This window comes from Heptranchias perlo, chromosome 35 (assembly GCF_035084215.1).
Source record: "Heptranchias perlo isolate sHepPer1 chromosome 35, sHepPer1.hap1, whole genome shotgun sequence".
In the NCBI taxonomy this organism is placed as follows: Eukaryota; Metazoa; Chordata; class Chondrichthyes; order Hexanchiformes; family Hexanchidae; genus Heptranchias; species Heptranchias perlo.
In genome coordinates this window covers 13,628,525-13,648,084 of record NC_090359.1, presented here as the reverse complement: position 1 = coordinate 13,648,084, position 19,560 = coordinate 13,628,525, and the positions used below count along the sequence as shown (strand labels likewise).

The following is a 19,560-nucleotide window of genomic DNA, read 5'->3' as shown; positions in this document are numbered from 1 at the left end:
TGATTTTTGTCTCTCTCGGTGCCCGATGAACATTTGATTTGATGCATTTGTCCTAAACTGATGCCTTTTCCACATCTCAGGGCGGTCAGACATGCTCTGTCTGTCTGTTACTGCTTGTGACCATTAACGGGAACAGGCCGCGAGTTAAACATTTATCAGCAAACCGCCAGAGAGATAACACAGCGGGAATAAAACACATTGCCTCACATTGTTAGACACCGAGTGACACAGATTGTAATGTGTGTCAGAAAACAGACCCGGAAAACAGAATCCGAGAAAGGAAAGAAATAGAGAGATAGAAAAGAGTCATAAAAAGAAAGAAAACCCTTTCTCCACCCCAACAACAACAACAACTTGCATTTATATCGCGCCTTTAACGGAGTAAAACGTCCCAAGGCGCTTCACAGGAGCGATTATCAAACAAAATGTGACACGGAGCCACATAAGGAGATATTGGGACAGGTGAGGTCGGTTTTAAGTGTCTTAAGGGAGGAGAGAGAGGTAGAGAGGCGGGGAGGTTCAGGGAGGGAAATCCAGAGCTTTGGGCCCAGTCGGTTGAAGTCACGGCCGCCAATGGTGGAGCGATGAAAATCGTGGATGCGCAAGAGGCCTATTTTTTCATGCCCTCTCTTTGCTTTCCTATTTTCCTTTTTAATTTCACCAACGTTTCATGATTTCTCACCATTTAAAACATATTCTGATCTTTTATTCTTCCCATCAAAGTGAATAACCTCACATTTCCACACATTATACTCCATCTGCCACCTTCTTGCCCACTCACTTAACCTGTCTATATCCATTTGCAGACACTTTGTGTCCTCCTCACAGCTTACTTTCCTATCTATCTTTGTATCGTCAGCAAACTTGGACACATTGCACTCGGTCCCTTCATCTAAGTCGTTAATACAGATTGAAAATAGCTGACGCCCAAAAACGGCCGGCATTGCTCTCTGTTCAGTCAAGAGGAACTTCCCTGCCTGGAAATTGGTCCCAGCCTTGTTGAGGTGCAACACGTCCATTTTGTGCAGGTGTTTAATATTAATCAATGCACAATGAGGCCCTGGGAAAGCGAGTATCTCTCCACAGATACTACCTGACCTGCTGAGTGTTGCCAGCAGTTTCAGGGTTTATTTTTGTGCTTTCACTATCGCAGTTTTCCTGACAACCTGCAACTTGCCTCAAGGTCGCAGCTTCAAGAACAACTTTCTTGTGCTCTTCTCACACACAAGATCGCACTTTACTTTCCGACACACGCGCTTTAAAATCTGCCGTTTCCACAAACAGCGTCCTGCGCCACGAGAATTTGAAAGACCTTTCGCTCATGGCCTGTAATCGCTCCTTTTTCCCCACAGGCGCTCTTTACATTTATCCTCGACTCGCTTCAATCTCACGCTTCAACAGAACTATTAAGATCAAGGCGGAACACTTCCGATCTGACTGCACCGCCCCAACTTGCCAAATGTGCACCTTTCAACCGCCATTCGCAGCTCTGCAGCGCTTCCCGTCGCTCACGCAACTCAACTGTTTCGAGAAAAGAGCCAACAAGCATCAAAACAAAAACCAGTTCTTCAGTTACCATCCCCTGGATCATAAGATCACCCAAGTGAATTTCGTGAACATTCGGGCGGCTGTCTTTCCAGAGACCAGCCCTGCTTTCGTCGTGTTTGTCTGTCGAGCGGTCACGCAGATCGAAATGTATCGACTGGTTTCAAGGCAGAAATGAACATTGGTGCGAATGGGACAGCGGTCGGAGCAGAACAAACTTAAAGGCGTGAGATCGTGAAAGTGAATGTTAGAGTCGGCAATGTTCATGAAATGGAAGGAGGAAAGTAAAGACGGCCTATTGACTGTGGAAGGAAGAAAAAGCTGGGAGAACAGGCGGGTTTGAACTGCGGCACATGAAGGACAGGCATGTGAGAGTGCTGGGATTTGATGGAATATTTGGTTTTATTTCATGTATCAAAGATTGAAATATTACTGCATTCGATGAGCAAGAGAGGCAGAAGACAAAAACTATGCCGTGACTTGGATTCGAACCGAGGTTGCTGCGGCCACAACGCAGAGTACTAACCACTATACGATCACGGCACCACACCACAGCTGGAACTGCTCTGCCTGTAGTATTTATAAAGCTCCATGAAGGTAGCAAAAGATCCCAAGGGGCTTCACAGTCACGTTTTCAAACAAAATTTGACACAACCACAGAAGGAGATATTAGAAGCAAAATACTGCCGATGCTGGAAATTTGAAAAAAAAAACAGAAAATGTTGTAAATAATCAGCAAGTCAGGCAGCATCTGTGGAGAGAGAAACAGAGTTAACGTTTCAGGTCGATGATCCGTCGTCAGAACTGGAAAAGGTTGAAGATTAAACAGAAATTGTGCACTTTGATTGATACTTCACGTTATTCACATCTTACACTCGCAACACCTCCGGGCACCAATCAGGACTTTGCTGATTTGAGCAGAGTTCAGCGAGCAATGCAAAATTCATCCACCGTGGCTTCGGATTGGACTGAAACCCAGGACTTCTGGATGAATATAATGAAGGAACCAACACATCAAACGGTAAATGCAATAATGGCGCGGATGGGATAAAAACCATGCGTGGAGAGAGAGGTCGAGAGTGAGCATGTGGCGGTGCGTGGCGTTGAGCGTGGATCTCAGGAAGAGGCGGGAGCAGTGGTTGGAGGAACGCTGAATATCATGGAGATATCTGGAATCATGGGTGGATCCGAAACATGAAGGGTGGAATTTAAGTTGGAATCCACGTGGAATAAGTCGGAGCCGGACACAGTTGCTGAGGAAGGAGATGTGTCTGTGAAAGTGAGTTTTAGTAGAAACCTGATCAAACACTCTCTCTTCAGCAGCACCGACTCTCTCTACTTCAGAGCTGTCCTGGTCCGCAGTTCCATTTCATCCTTCGCCTCATCCGGCGCTTCAACAAAAAACTTTTTTCTTCCTTTCAGGTGTCAAGGACCGCAAGTTTCAACAACTCTTAGATACCAACACCCCTCCCGATCCTTCTTCCCCTTCACTTTCCTCTGACCCCATCCCTCCCTCCAATCTCTTTGTCGTGTTTTCACCATTCCCTCTGGCCTTCCCCTCTCTGACCCCGAACGTCAGTCCTCAGTAAAAGCCTCAGCTTCATCCCCTTACGCCCCCACCTCAATGAGTTTTGAGCTGGACACGATGCTGAGCTCTTCTTCCGTCGCCTTAACCTCCGCGCCCATTTCATTGACCAGGAGTCTTCCCCCCGCACAGCGGACCCTGTCTCCCATCTTCAGAATTCTCGGTCCACCTGGACCCCTCCCTCTATCCTCTTACCCTCTCTTGATCTTTTCATTGGGAACTGCCGGCGAGACATCGGTCGTCTCAATTTCTTTACTCCCCTCACTCACTCTGACCTCCCTCCCTCTGAACTCGCAGCACTCCGTTCTCTCAGGTCCGACCCTGACATTGTCATTAAACCTGCTGACAAGGGCGGCACTGTTGGTGTTGTGAGGTGAACAGACCTCTACCTAGCGGAGGCTGAACGTCAACTCTCCAATACCTCCTCCTACCTTCCCCTGGACCATGACCCCACCACCGAACATCAAGCCATAGTTTCCCAGACCGTTACTGACCTCATCTCCTCTGGAGATCTTCCCCCATGGCCTCCAACCCCACACAGCCCACTTCAACCTCCTTCCCAAGATCTACAAACAGAACTGCCCTGGTAGATCCATCGTCTCAGCCTGTTCTCGTCCCACGGAACCAATTTCTTCCTATCTCGACTCTATTTTCTCTCCCCTCCTCCAGTCTATTCCGACCTACACCCATGACTCTTCCGACATCCTCCGCCACTTAAACAGTTTCCAGTTGCCCAGCCCTAACTGTCTCCTTTTTTTCTGTGGACGTCCAGTCCGTCGACACCTCCATCTCCCTCCAGGGCGTCCTGCGGGCTCTCTGCCTCTTCCTTGAACGAAGACGCAACCAGTCTCCATCCACCACCCTCCTCTGCCTGGCTGAACTTGTTCTTACATTGAACAACTTCTCCTTTGACTCCATTCACTACCTCCAAATAAAAGGTGTTGCTATGGGAACCCTTATGGGTCCTATCTATGCCTCCCTTTTTTGTGGGATACGTGGAACATTCTTTGTTCCAGTCCTACTCAGCTCCCCTCCCTCACCTCTTTTTCTGGTACATTGATGACTGTATCGATGCCGTTTCCTGCTCCCGCCCTGAACTGGGAAATGTCATCAAGGTTGCTTCCAATTTCCACCCTTCCCTCGCCTTCACACGGTCCATCTCCGAATCTTCCCTTCCCTTCCTCGACCTCTCTATCTCCATTTCCGCGGATAGGCTGTCAACCAATATCTATTATAAGCCCACCGACCCTCACAGCTACCTTGATTACACTTCCTCCCACTCCGCTTCCTGTAAGGACTCTATTCCCTTCTCCCAGTTTCTCTGTCTCCATCACATCTGTTCTGACGATGCCACCTTCCACACCAGTGCTTCCGATAAGTCTTCCTTTCTCCTCAACCGATGATTCCCCTCCACTGTAGTTAACAGGGCCCTTTACCGTGTCCGTCCCATTTCCTCCACTTCTGCCCTCACACCCTCCCTCCCAGAACCATGACAGGGTTCCTCTTGTCCTTCCTTTCCACCCCACCAGCCTCTACATTCAACGTACCATCTTCCCCCATTTCAACCACCTCCAGCGGAATGCCACCAACAAACACAACACCCCCTCCACTCCCCTTTCAACATCCTGAAGCGACTGCTCCCTCCTCGACACCCTGGTCCACTCTTCCATCACCCCCAACACCCGCTCTCCTCCCACCGCACCTTCCCATGCAACTGCTGCCTTTTCACCTGCTCCCTTCCCACCTCCCAGGGCCCCAAACATTCCTTCCAGGTGCAACAGTGATTTACTTGTACTTCTTTCAATTTACTATACTGTACTCGCTGCTCGCAATGCGGCCTCCTCTACATTGGGGCGACCAAACGCAGATTGGGTGATCGCTTTGCTGAACACTTCTGCTCAGTCCACAAGCTTGACCCTGACCTGCCGGTCACTTGTCATTTTAATTCCCCGTCCCACTCCCACTCTGACCTCTCTGTCCTCGGCCTCTTACACTGTTCCAATGAAGCTCAACGGAAGCTCGAGAAACAGCACCTCATCTTTCGATTAGTCTCTTTACAACCTTCTGACATCAACATTGATTTCAACAACTCGAGAACATAAACACTTCTCACATTTTTTCGGAGACCAAGTGCTGATTATGGTTCTAATGTTGCCATTTACAGCTCCTCTAGACCCATCTTTTGTTTCTTTACTTGTCCCATTCCCACCCTCCTTGCCTTGCACCATCATCCCTTTTGTTATTTAATCACTCCTGCCCTCCACCCTATCAGAGACCTTGCCTTTTGTTCTTTCCTCCCCTCCCCTTCCTCCCCCATCCATTTTCCTGACTCTGTACTTGCTGAAAAACTGTTTAATCTTCAACTTTTTCCATTTCTGACGAAGGGTCATCGACCTGAAACATTAACTCTGTTTCTCTCTCCACAGACGCTGCCTGACTTGTTGAGTATTTGCAGCATTTTCTGTTTGTATTTCAAATTTCCAGCATCCGCAGTATTTTGCTTCTAATATCTCCTTCTGTGGCTCGGTGTCAAATTTTGTTTAAAAAAGCTCCTGTGAAGCCCCTTGGGACGTTTTGCTACGTTAAATGTGCGATATAAATGGACGTTGTATTTGTAGTTGTTGTTGTTGAAACTGATTAAAGTTTCTCTGTCACCCAGTGTCCATGTCAGTGTTTCTGTCAGTCTGCAGCAGAAAGTTATCGGTTGATCAATGGCGATTACAACAATTATTCATCTTTCACAGAGTTTCATTAATTTTCTGTAATTAATGTAATCAGGTTCTTGTAGCTGTAACCTCAAACTTTAGCTCGGTGAATTAATGGTTTAGTTTGTAACAAGTCGTGTTACCTGCGCAAAGCAGCCGCACAGGAGTTCCAAATCCACCCTCTCACCACCATAAGATCATAAGACCATAAGAGATAGGAGCAGGAGTCGGCCATTTGGCCCTTCGAGCCTGCTCCACCATTTAATGAGATCATGGCTGATCTGATTTTTACCTCAACTCCACTTTTCCGCCTTTTCCCCATATCCTTTGACTCCCTCCCCACTCGTCAATCACATTAACTGAACTTTACTCTGGCCCAGTGTCACCGCGCTGAAATCACGTCTTTCTCCGGCAGATGATTTTAACATCAGGGTTGCTGGTTTACGAGTGAAAAGTGATCCCGCTTCACTCTAGGGGCATTGGACAAATTTGTAGATGCCATGTAGTCGGTGCTGGGACCACTGCTTTTCTTGATATATATTAATGACTTGGACTTGGGTGTTCAGGGCATAATTTCAAAATTTGCAGATGACACAAAACCTGGAAGGGTAGTAACCAGTGAGGAGGATAGTGATAGACTTCAAGAGGATATAGACAGGCTGGTGGCATGGGCGGACACGTGGCAGATGAAATTTAACGCAGAAAAATGTGAAGTGATCCATTTCGGTTGGAAGAACGAGGAGAGGCAAAATAAATTAGAGGGCACAACTCTAAAAGAGGTACAGGAACAGAAAGATCTGGGGGTACATGTGCACAAATCGTTAAAGGTGACAAGGCAGGTTAAGAAAGCCGATTAAAAAGCATACGGGATCCTGGAATTTATAAATAGGGGCATAGAGTAAAAAATTATGGAAGTCATGATGAAACTTCGGAAAACACTGGTTTGGCCACAACTGGAGTATTGTGTCCAGTTCTGGGCACCGCACTTTAGGAAAGATCTGATGGCCTTAGAGAGGGTGCAGAGGAGATTTAAAAGAATGATTCCAGGGATGAGGGACTTTCGTTACGTGGACAGACTGGAGATGCTGGGGTTGTTCTCCTTGGAACAGAGACGGTTGTGAGGAGATTTGATCGAGGTGTTCAAAATCATGAATGGTCCAGACAGAGTCGATAGAGAGAAACTGTTCCCATTGGTGGAAATGTCAAGCACCAGAGGACACAGATTTGACGTGATTGGCAAAAGAACCAAAGGTGAAATGAGGAAAAACTTTTTTACACAGCGAGTGATTAGGATCTGGAATGCACTGCCCGAGGGGGTGGTGGAGGCAGATTCAATCATGGCCTTCAAAAGGAAATGGATAAGTACTTGACAGGAAAAGAATTGCAGGGCAACCGGAATAGGGCGGGTGAGTGGGACCAGCTGGATTGCTGTTGCATGGAGCCGGCGGGGACTCGATGGGCCGAATGGCCTCCTTCCGTGCTGTTGCCTTTCTATGATTCTAGGATTCGAGTGGGCCAAGTAAAGGATCAGGACAGATAATACCGAGAACAATTCAAAAAGAAGCACAAGTTGATGAAACCAGCACTGGTGAAATTGCTGGGTGGATATTAAAAGGATGGGCCGTGGGAGGGGCTGGACCGCTATTCTGCAACAATTTGAGGCGCTGCTTATTGCTGTGGTTCGGGTCTTGTAACAACAGCTGAGGTGTGGCGCCGTGATCGTATAGTGGTTAGTACTCTGCGTTGTGGTCGCAGCAACCTCGGTTCGAATCCGAGTCACGGCATAACTTTCTCACCTCTTTTATCCTCTGCCACACATACTGATAGAATGCAGCAATATATCAATCTTTAATATATATAAGAAATATTTTTTGTTGGTGGCGAAAACCTATCCATTCCTTCAAATCCCAGCACTCTCACATGCCTGTACTTGATGTTCCACAGTTCAAACCCGCCTCTTCTCCCCGCTTTTTCTTTCTTCCATCGTCAATCGGCCGCCTTCACTTTCCTCCTTCCATTTCATGGACACTTTCCTGCTCCATTGCCGACTCTAACATTCACTTTCACGATCTCACGCCTTGTAAGTTTGTTCTGCTCCGACCGCTGTTTCTATTGGACACATGTCCCATTCGCACCAATGTTCATTTGTGCCTTGAAACCAGTCGATACATTTCGATCTGTGTGACCGCTCGACAGACAAACACGACGAAAGCAGGGCTGGTCTCTGGAAAGACAGCCGCCCGAATGTTCACGAAATTTACTTGGGGAATCTTGTGATCCAGGGGATGGTAACTGAAGAACTGGTTTTTGTTTTGTTGCTTGTTGGCTCTTTTCTCTCAACAGTTGAGTTGCGTGAGTGACGGGCAGCGCAACAGAGCTGCGAATGGCGGTTGAAAGGTGCACATTTGACAAGTTGGGGCGGTGCAGTAAGATCGGAAATGTTCCGCCTTGATCTTAATAGTTCTGTTGAAATTTGTGATTGAATCGAGTAGAGGATAAATGTAAAGAGCGCCTGTGGGGAAAAAGGAGCGATTACAGGCCATGAGCGAAAGGTCTTTCAAATTCTCGTGGCGCAGGACGCTGTGTGCGGAAACGGCAGATTTTAAAGCGCGTGTGTCGGAAAGTAAAGTGTGATCTTGTGTGTGAGAAGAGCACAAGAAAGTTGTGCTTGAAGCTGCGCCCTTGAGGCAAGTTGCAGGTTGTCAGGAAAACTGCGATAGTGAAAGCACAAAAATAAACCCAGAAACTGCTGGCAACACTCAGCAGGTCAGGTAGTATCTGTGGGGAGATACTCAAGTATTTATCCAATTCTCCTTTTAAAGTTACGATTGAATCGAGCTCCACCATCCTTTTAGGCAGTGCGTTCCAGATCATAACAATTCGCTGTGTAAAAAAAATCTCCTTATTTCCCTTCGAGTTCTTTCGCCAATTATCTTAAATCTGCGTCCGTTGGTTGCCGACCCTCCCGCCAGTGGGTGAAGTTTCTCCTTATTTACTCGATCAAAACCCCTCTTAATTTTGAACACGTGGATTACTTCCACCCTTAACCTTCATTGCTCGAAGCAGAACAATCCCAGGTTCTCGAGTCTCTCCACACAACTAAACCCCATCCCTGGTATAATTGTGGGAAATCTCCTCTCCATCCTCTCCAAGACCTTGACCTCCTTAATAAATTATAGTGCCCAGAATTGGACACAATACTTCAGATGAGGCCTGAACAATGATTTATAAACGTTTAATATAACTTCCTTGCTTTTGTACTCTATTTCTCTATTATTAAGCCAAGGAACTGGATGCTGTTTTAACGGCTTGAACAAATCGTGCTGCCACATTCAAAGATGTTGATGAAAATTACCAGGAACACATTGAGTCAGCTCACTCGGCACAGGCCCTGGACTGAGCCTCGGCTTCTCTTGCTCCGTGGCTCAGTCGCACACCTCGTGAGATCAGCTCACTCAGTACAGGCTGGAGATTGAACATGTGCCCATCCTGCTCTGTGTGGGACTCAGTACCACATCAGTTGAGATCAGCTCACTCCGCACAGGCCGGGATGGCGGAGAGAGACAGAGACACGTGTTGTGATCTGTAACTTTTTATAAACACTTCAGTTTATTTCACTCCGTGTCCAACACCGTGCGATCTCCCCTGGTGTGTCAGCTTTCAGTGTTTATACAGAGTGTAATGTATTGAATTGTCTCTTGGATCACACGGAGTGGTAGACGGGGCTCTGTGTGCGGAGGGTTCGGGGGGTGAGCTCTGATTCCCGCCCTCTTCTGGATTGAAAGGAGAAAAGAATGAATGAGAGAGAAGCGATGTGGGAGAAGGGATGATGGTAGAATTTGTCCATGAACCTGATTAAAATGGCCCAAAAACAAGATAATATTAAGATATCATCAGCAGAACATTAATACAAGCTGTAAAACAAAAGCAAAATGCTGCAGATGCTGGAAATCTGAAGTAAAAACAGAAAATACTGGAAATACTCAGCAGGTCAGGCAGCATCTGTGGAGAGAGTTCTGATGAAAGGTCATCGACCTGAAAGGATGTTTCTCTCTCCACAGATGCTGCCTGACCTGCTGAGTGTTTCCCGCATTTTCTGTTTTTATTATTAATATAACCTGAGCTCTCTCGAGCGTTCATTGGTCGATTCACTGATAAAGCTGGGAATTGAGGGGAAGCTGGTTCATGGCGAACCCCAGCTCTGAATCCCCCCGGCAGAGAGTTCAAGGAATGTTTAATATAAATGAGATTCAACGACAGTCTCAGAAAATCTCTCCTTGATGGTCGGTCTCATTCTCCCGAAGTGAGGAATGAGCGGGAGGGGCAATTCCACCGGGGTTATATTTTATTCCAAGAGGAAGTCTCAAAGTGCAGTTCACAGTGGGGCTGAAACAGCTCAATTGGGCGAGCGTTCAACAGAAAATGTAAAGGTTCCTGGTTCGATCCCGGGTTTCAGCAGTTTTCTGTTATTTTGTTTCTTCTTCAATGGGCCGATTCTCAAACATTTATTTGCACTGACATTTTTACCCGACACTGAACGTTTGGGGATGGAATAGAGTGACATCAAGGATGTCTGTATTTAGCTTTTTTTTCTCAATTTCCTTCTGCCTTTCTCTCTGGTTTTTGTTTCTCTCGGTGCTCGATGAACATTTGATTTGATGCATTTGTCCTAAACTGATGCCTTTTCCACATCTCAGGGCGGTCAGACACGCTCTGTCTGTCTGTTACTGCTTGTGACCATTAACGGGAACAGGCCGCGAGTTAAACATTTATCAGCAAACCGCCAGAGAGATAACACAGCGGGAATAAAACACATTGCCTCACATTGTTAGACACCGAGTGACACAGATTGTAATGTGTGTCAGTAAACAGACCCGGAAAACAGAGTCCGAGAAAGGAAAGAAATAGAGAGATAGAAAAGAGTCATAAAAAGAAAGAAAACCCTTTCTCCACCCCAACAACAACAACAACTTGCATTTATATCTCGCCTTTAACGGAGTAAAACGTCCCAAGGCGCTTCACAGGAGCGATTATCAAACAAAATGTGACACGGAGCCACATAAGGAGATATTGGGACAGGTGAGGTAGGTTTTAAGTGTCTTAAGGGAGGAGAGAGAGGTCGAGAGGCGGGGAGGTTTAGGGAGGGAAATCCAGAGCTTTGGGCCCAGTCGGTTGAAGGCACGGCCGCCAATGGTGGAGCGATGAAAATCGTGGATGCGCAAGAGGCCTATTTTTTCATGCCCTCTCTTTGCTTTCCTATTTTCCTTTTTAATTTCACCAACGTTTAATGATTTCTCACCATTTAAAACATATTCTGTTCTTCTATTCTTCCCATCAAAGTGAATAACCTCACATTTCCACACATTATACTCCATCTGCCACCTTCTTGCCCACTCACTTAACCTGTCTATATCCCTTTGCAGACACTTTGTGTCCTCCTCACAGCTTACTTTCCTTTCTATCTTTGTATCGTCAGCAAACTTGGACACATTGCACTCGGTCCCTTCATCTAAGTCGTTAATACAGATTGAAAATAGCTGACGCCCAAAAACGGCCGGCATTGCTCTCTGTTCAGTCAAGAGGAACTTCCCTGCCTGGAAATTGGTCCCAGCCTTGTTGAGGTGCAACACGTCCATCTTGTGCAGGTCTTTAATATTAATCAATGCACAATGAGGCCCTGGGAAAGTGAGTATCTCTCCACAGATACTGTCTGACCTGCTGAGTGTTGAGAGCAGTTTCAGGGTTTATTTTTGAGCTTTCACTATCGCAGTTTTCCTGACAACCTGCAATTTGCCTCAAGGACGCAGCTTCAAGAACAACTTTCTTGTGCTCTTTTCACACACAAGATCGCACTTTACTTTCCGACACACGCGCTTTAAAATCTGCCGTTTCCACACACAGCGTCCTGCACCACGAGAATTTGAAAGACCTTCTGCTCATGGCCTGCAATCGCCCCTTTTTCCCCACAGGCGCTCTTTACATTTATCCTCGACTCACTTCAATCTCACGCTTCAACAGTACTATTAAGATCAAGGCGGAACACTTCCGATCTTACTGCACCGCCCCAACTTGCCAAATGTGCACCTTTCAACCGCCATTCACAGCTCTGTCGCGCTGCCCGTCGCTCACGCACCTCAACTGCTGAGAGAAAAGAGCCAACAAGCATCAAAACAAAAACAAGTTCTTCAGTTACCATCCCCTGGATCACAAGATTCCCCAAGTAAATTTCGTGAACAATCGGGCGGCTGTCTTTCCAGAGACCAGCCCTGCTTTCGTCGTGTTTGTCTGTCGAGCGGTCACGCAGATCGAAATGTATCGACTGGTTTCAAGGCAGAAATGAACATTGGTGTGAAAGGGACATGTGCCCAATAGAAACAGCGGTCGGAGCAGAACAAACTTAAAGGCATAAGATCGTGAAAGTGAATGTTAGAGTCGGCAATGTTCATGAAATGGAAGGAGGAAAGTAAAGGCGGCCCATTGACTGTGGAAGGAAGAAAAAGCTGGGAGAAGAGGCGGGTTTGAACTGCGGCACATGAAGGACAGGCATGTGAGAGTGCTGGGATTTGATGGAATATTTGGTTTTATTTCATGTATGAAAGATTGAAATATTACTGCATTCGATGAGCAAGAGAGGCAGAAGACAAAAACTATGCCGTGACTCGGATTCGAACCGAGGTTGCTGCGGCCACAACGCAGAGTACTAACCACTATACGATCACGGCACCACACCACAACTGGAACTGCTCTACCTGTAGTATTTATAAAGCTCCTTTAAGGTAGCAAAAGATCCCAAGGGGCTTCACAGTCACGTTTTCAAAGAAAATTTGACACTGAACCACAGAATGAGATATTAGAAGAAAATACTGCCGATGCTGGAAATTTGAAAAAAAAAACAGAAAATGTTGTAAATAATCAGCAAGTCAGGCAGCATCTGTGGAGAGAGAAACAGAGTTAACGTTTCAGGTCGATGATCCGTCGTCAGAACTGGAAAAGGTTGAAGATTAAACAGAAATTGTGCACTTTGATTGATACTTCACGTTATTCACATCTTACACTCGCAACACCTCCGGCCGCCAATCAGGACTTTGCTGATTTGAGCAGAGTTCAGCGAGCAATGCAAAATTCATCCACCGTGGCTTCGGATTGGACCGAAACCCAGGACTTCTGGATGAATATAATGAAGGAACCAACACATCAAACGGTAAATGCAATAATGGCGCGGATGGGATAAAAACCATGCGTGGAGAGAGAGGTCGAGAGTGAGCATGTGGCGGTGCGTGGCGTTGAGCGTGGATCTCAGGAAGCGGCGGGAGCAGTGGTTGGAGGAACGCTGAATATCATGGAGATATCTGGAATCATGGGCGGATCCGAAACATGAAGGGTGGAATTTAAGTTGGAATCCACGTGGAATAAGTCGGAGCCGGACACAGTTGCTGAGGAAGGAGATGTGTCTGTGAAAGTGAGTTTCAGTAGAAACCTGATCAAACACTCTCTCTTCAGCAGCACCGACTCTCTCTACTTCAGAGCTGTCCTGGTCCGCAGTTCCATTTCATCCTTCGCCTCATCCGGCGCTTCAACAAAAAACTTTTTTCTTCCTTTCAGGTGTCAAGGACCGCAAGTTTCAACAACTCTTAGATACCAACACCCCTCCCGATCCTTCTTCCCCTTCACTTTCCTCTGACCCCATCCCTCCCTCCAATCTCTTTGTCGTGTTTTCACCATTCCCTCTGGCCTTCCCCTCTCTGACCCCGAACGTCAGTCCTCAGTAAAAGCCTCAGCTTCATCCCCTTACGCCCCCACCTCAATGAGTTTTGAGCTGGACACGATGCTGAGCTCTTCTTCCGTCGCCTTAACCTCCGCGCCCATTTCATTGACCAGGAGTCTTCCCCCCGCACAGCGGACCCTGTCTCCCATCTTCAGAATTCTCGGTCCACCTGGACCCCTCCCTCTATCCTCTTACCCTCTCTTGATCTTTTCATTGGGAACTGCCGGCGAGACATCGGTCGTCTCAATTTCTTTACTCCCCTCACTCACTCTGACCTCCCTCCCTCTGAACTCGCAGCACTCCGTTCTCTCGAGTCCGATCCTGACATTGTCATTAAACCTGCTGACAAGGGCGGCTCTGTTGTTGTTGTGAGGTGAGTAGACCTCTACCTAGTGGAGGCTGAACGCCAACTCTCCGATACCTCCTCCTACCTTCCCCTGGACCATGACCCCACCACCGAACATCAAGCCATAGTTTCCCAGACCGTTACTGACCTCATCTCCTCTGGAGATCTTCCCCCATGGCCTCCAACCTCACAGTCCCCCAACCCCGCACAGCCCACTTCTACCTCCTTCCCAAGATCTACAAACAGGACTGCCCTGGTAGATCCATCGTCTCAGCCTGTTCTCGTCCCACGGAACCAATTTCTTCCTATCTCGACTCTATTTTCTCTCCCCTCCTCCAGTCTATTCCGACCTACATCCATGACTCTTCCGACATCCTCCGCCACTTAAACAGTTTCCAGTTGCCCAGCCCAAACTGTCTCCATTTTTTCTGTGGACGTCCAGTCCGTCGACACCTCCATCTCCCTCCAGGGCGTCCTGCGGGCTCTCTGCCTCTTCCTTGAACGAAGACGCAACCAGTCTCCATCCACCACCCTCCTCTGCCTGGCTGAACTTGTTCTTACATTGAACAACTTCTCCTTTGACTCCACTCACTTCCTCCAAATAAAAGGTGTTGCTATGGGAACCCTTATGGGTCCTAGCTATGCCTCCCTTTTTTGTGGGATACGTGGAACATTCTTTGTTCCAGTCCTACTCAGCTCCCCTCCCTCTCCTCTTTTTCTGGTACATTGATGACTGTATCGATGCCGTTTCCTGCTCCCGCCCTGAACTGGGAAATGTCATCAAGGTTGCTTCCAATTTCCACCCTTCCCTCGCCTTCACACGGTCCATCTCCGAATCTTCCCTTCCCTTCCTCGACCTCTCTATCTCCATTTCCGCGGATAGGCTGTCAACCAATATCTATTATAAGCCCACCGACCCTCACAGCTACCTTGATTACACTTCCTCCCACTCCGATTCCTGTAAGGACTCTATTCCCTTCTCCCAGTTTCTCTGTCTCCATCACATCTGTTCTGACGATGCCGCCTTCCACTCCAGTGCTTCCGATAAGTCTTCCTTTCTCCTCAACCGATGATTCCCCTCCACTGTAGTTAACAGGGCCCTTGACCGTGTCCGTCCCATTTCCTCCACTTCTGCCCTCACACCCTCCCTCCCAGAACCATGACAGGGTTCCTCTTGTCCTTCCTTTCCACCCCACCAGCCTCCACATTCAACGTACCATCCTCCCCCATTTCAACCACCTCCAGCGGAATGCCACCACCAAACACAACACCCCCTCCACTCCCCTTTCAACATCCTGACGCGACTGCTCCCTCCTCGACAACCTGGTCCACTCTTCCATCACCCCCAACACCCGCTCTCCTCCCACCGCACCTTCCCATGCAACTCCTGCCCTTTCACCTCCTCCCTTCCCACCTCCCAGGGCCGTTATGGTTCTAATGTTGCCATTAACAGCTCCTCTAGACCCATCTTTTGTTTCTTTACTTGTCCCATTACCACCCTCCTTGACTTGCACCATCATCCCTTTTGTTATTTAATCACTCCTGCCCTCCACCCTATCAGAGACCTCCCCTTTTGTTCTTTCCTCCCCTCCCCTTCCTCCCCCATCCCTTTTCCTGACTTTGTACTTGCTGAAAAACTGTTTAATCTTCAACTTTTTCCATTTCTGACGAAGGGTCATCGACCTGAAACATTAACTCTGTTTCTCTCTCCACAGACGCTGCCTGACTTGCTGATTATTTGCAGCATTTTCTGTTTTTATTTCAGATTTCCAGCATCCGCAGTATTTTGCTTCTAATATCTCCTTCTGTGGCTCAGTGTCAAATTTTGTTTAAAAAAGTTCCTGTGAAGCCCCTTGGGACGTTTTGCTACGTTAAATGTGTGATATAAATGGATGTTGTATTTGTAGTTGTTGTTGTTGAAACTGATTAATGTTTCTCTCACACCCAGTGTCCATGTCAGTGTTTCTGTCAGTCTGCAGCAGAAAGTTATCGGTTGATCAATGGCGATTACAACAATTATTCATCTTTCACAGAGTTTCATTAATTTCCTGTAATTAATGTAATCAGGTTCTTGTCGCTGCAACCTCAAACTTTAGCTCGGTGAATTAATGGTTTAGTTTGTAACAAGTCGTGTTACCTGCGCAAAGCAGCCGCACAGGAGTTCCAAATCCACCCTCTCACCACCATAAGATCATAAGACCATAAGAGAGAGGAGCAGGAGTCGGCCATTTGGCCCTTCGAGCCGACTCCGCCATTTAATGAGATCATGGCTGATCTTATTTTTACCTCAACTCCACTTTTCCGCCTTTTCCCCATATCATTTGACTCCCTCGCCACTCGGCAATCACATTAACTGAACTTTGCTCTGGCCCAGTGTCACCGCGCTGAAATCACGTCTTTCTCCGGCAGATGATTTTAACATCAGGGTTGCTGGTTTACGAGTGAAAAGTGATCCCGCTTCACTCTAGGGGCATTGGACAAATGTGTCGATGCCGTGTAGTCGGTGCTGGGACCACTGCTTTTCTTGATATATATTAATGACTTGGACTTGGGTGTACAGGGCACAATTTCAAAATTTGCAGATGACACAAAACCTGGAAGGGAGTGGCCAGTGAGGAGGATAGTGATAGACTTCAAGAGGATATCGACATGCTGGTGGCATGGGCGGACACGTGGCAGATGAAATTTAACACAGAAAAATGTGAAGTGATACATTTCGGTAGGAAGAACGAGGGGAGGCAAAATAAACCAGAGGGCACAACTCTAAAAGGGGGACAGGAACAGAGAGATCTGGGGGTATATGTGCACAAATCGTTAAAGGTGACAAGGCAGGTTAAGAAAGCGGTTAAAAAGCATACGGGATCCTGGGCTTTATAAATAGAGGCATAGAGAAAAAATTATGGAAGTCATGATGAAACTTTGTAAAACACTGGTTTGGCCACAACTGGAGCATTGTGTCCAGTTCTGGGCACCGCACTTTAGGAAAGATCTGATGGCCTTAGAGAGGGTGCAGAAGAGATTTACAAGAATGATTCCAGGGATGAGGGACTTTCGTTACGTGGATAGACTGGAGAAGCTGGTGCTGTTCTCCTTGGAACAGAGACGGTTGCGAGGAGATTTGATGGAGGTATTCAAAATCATGAATTGTCGAGACAGAGCATGGAGAGGAACTGTTCCCATTGGTGGAAGGGTCAAGCATCCGAGGGCATAGATTTAAGGTGATTGGCTAAAGAACCAAAGGTGAAATGAGGAAAAACTTTTTTACACAGCGAGTGGTTAGGATCTGGAATGCACTGCCCGAGGGAGCGGTGGAGGCAGATTCAATCATGGCCTTCAAAAGGGAACTGGATAAGTACTTGAAAGGAAAGGAATTGCAGGGCTACCGGAATAGGGCGGGTGAGTGCGACCAGCTGGATTGCTCTTGCATGGAGCCGCCTGCGACTCGATGGGCCGAATGGCCTCCTTCCGTGCTGTAGCCTTTCTATGATTCTAGGATTCTAGTGGGCCAAGTAAAGGATCAGGACAGATAATACCGAGAACAATTCAAAAAGAAGCACAAGTTGATGAAACCAGCGCTGGTGAAATTGCTGGGTGGATATTTAAAGGATGGGCCGTGGGAGGGGCTGTGCCGCTATTTTGATAACAATTTGAGGCGCTGCTTATTGCTGTGGTTCGCGTGCTGTAATTATAACTGAGGTGTGGTGCCGTGATCGTTTTGTGGTTTGTACTCTGCGTTGTGGTCGCAGCAACCTCGGTTCAAATCTGAGTCACAGCATAACTTTTTATCCTCTGCCACACACACTAATAAAATGCAGCAATATATCAATCTTAAGTATACACAAGAAATATTTTTTGTTGGTGGCGAAAACCGATCCATTCCATCAAATCCCAGCAATCTCACATGCCTGTACTTGATGTTCCACAGTTCAAACCCGCCTCTTCTCCCAGCATTTTCTTCCTTCCACAGTCAGACAGACAAACACGACGAAAGCAGGACTGGTCTCTGGAAAGACAGCCGCCCGATTGCTCACGAAATTTACTTGGGGAATCTTGTGATCCAGGGGATGGTAACTGAAGAACTGGTTTTTGTTTTGATGCTTGTTGGCTCTTTTCTCTCAGCAGTTGAGTTGCGTGAGCGACGGGCAGCGAATGGCGGTTGAAAGAAAAAAAAAGGAGCGATTACAGGCCATGAGCGGAAGGTCTTTCAAATTCTCATGGCGCAGGACGCTGTGTGCGGAAACGGCAGATTTTAAAGCGCGTGTGTCGGAAAGTAAAGTGCGATCTTGTGTGTGAGAAGAGCACAAGAAAGTTGTTCTTGAAGCTGCGCCCTTGAGGCAAGTTGCAGGTTGTCCGGAAAACTGCTATAGTGAAAGCTCAAAAATAAACCGAGAAACTGCTGGCAACACTCAGCAGGTCAGGTAGTATCTGTGGAGAGATACTCAAGTATTTATCCGATTCTCCTTTTAAAGTTACGATTGAATCGAGCTCCACCATCCTTTAAGGCAGTGCGTTCCAGATCATAACAATTTGCTGTGTAAAAAAAATCTCCTTATTTCCCTTCTGGTTCTTTTGCTAATCATCTTAAATCTGCGTCCGTTGGTTGCCGACCCTCCCGCCAGTGGGTGAAGTTTCTCCTTATTTACTCGATCAAAACCCCTCTTAATTTTGAACACGTGGATTACTTCTACCCTTAACCTTCATTGCTCGAAGCAGAACAATCCCAGGTTCTCAAGTCTCTCCACACAACTAAACCCCATCCCTGGTATAATTCTGGGAAATCTCCTCTCCATCCTCTCCAAGACCTTGACCTCCATAATAAATTATAGTGCCCAGAATTGGACACAATACTTCAGATGAGGCCTGAACAATGATTTATAAACGTTTAACATAACTTCCTTGCTTTTGTGCTCTATTTCTCTATTATTAAGCCAAGGAACCGGATGCTGTTTTAAAGGTTTCACCAACTTGTGCTGCCACATTCATAGATGTTGATGAAAATTACCAGGAACACATTGAGTCAGCTCACTCGGCACAGGCCCAGGACTGAGCCTCGGCTTTTCTTGCTCTATGGCTCAGTCGCAAACCTCGTGAGATCAGCTCACTCAGTGCAGGCTGGAGATTGAACATGTGCCCATCCTGCTCTGTGTGGGCATCAGGACCACACCAGTTGAGATCAGCTCACTCCACACAGGCCGGGATGGCGGAGAGAGACAGAGACACGTGTTGTGATCTGTAACTTTTTATAAACACTTCAGTTTATTTCACTCCGTGTCCAACACCGTGCGATCTCCCCTGGTGTGTCAGCTTTCTGTGTTTATACAGAGTGTAATGTATTGAATTGTCTCTTGGATCACACGGAGTGGTAGACGGGGGTCTGTGTGCGGAGGGTTCGGGGGGTGAGCTCTGATTCCCGTCCTGGATTGAAAGGAGAAAAGAATGAATGAGAGAGAGGAGCGATGTGGGAGAAGGGATGATGGAAGAATTTGCCCATGAACCTGATAAAATGGCCCAAAAACAAGATAATATTAAGATATCATCAGGAGAACATTAATACAAGCTGTAAAACAAAAGCAAAATACTGCAGATGCTGGAAATCTGAAGTAAAAACAGAAAA

At 47.0% G+C, this 19,560-nt stretch overlaps 2 non-coding genes across 2 annotated transcripts; one reads left to right on the top strand and one right to left on the bottom strand.

Moving 5' to 3' along the window:
- The first annotated feature begins 7,547 nt into the window (after window positions 1-7,547).
- On the top strand, window positions 7,548-7,619 carry trnah-gug (transfer RNA histidin (anticodon GUG)). The gene has a single exon. It is a non-coding gene; the product is annotated as a tRNA-His (tRNA).
- A 4,866-nt stretch (window positions 7,620-12,485) lies between these two features.
- On the bottom strand, window positions 12,486-12,557 carry trnah-gug (transfer RNA histidin (anticodon GUG)). Its single transcript has one exon. It is a non-coding gene; the product is annotated as a tRNA-His (tRNA).
- Window positions 12,558-19,560: the final 7,003 nt, after the last annotated feature.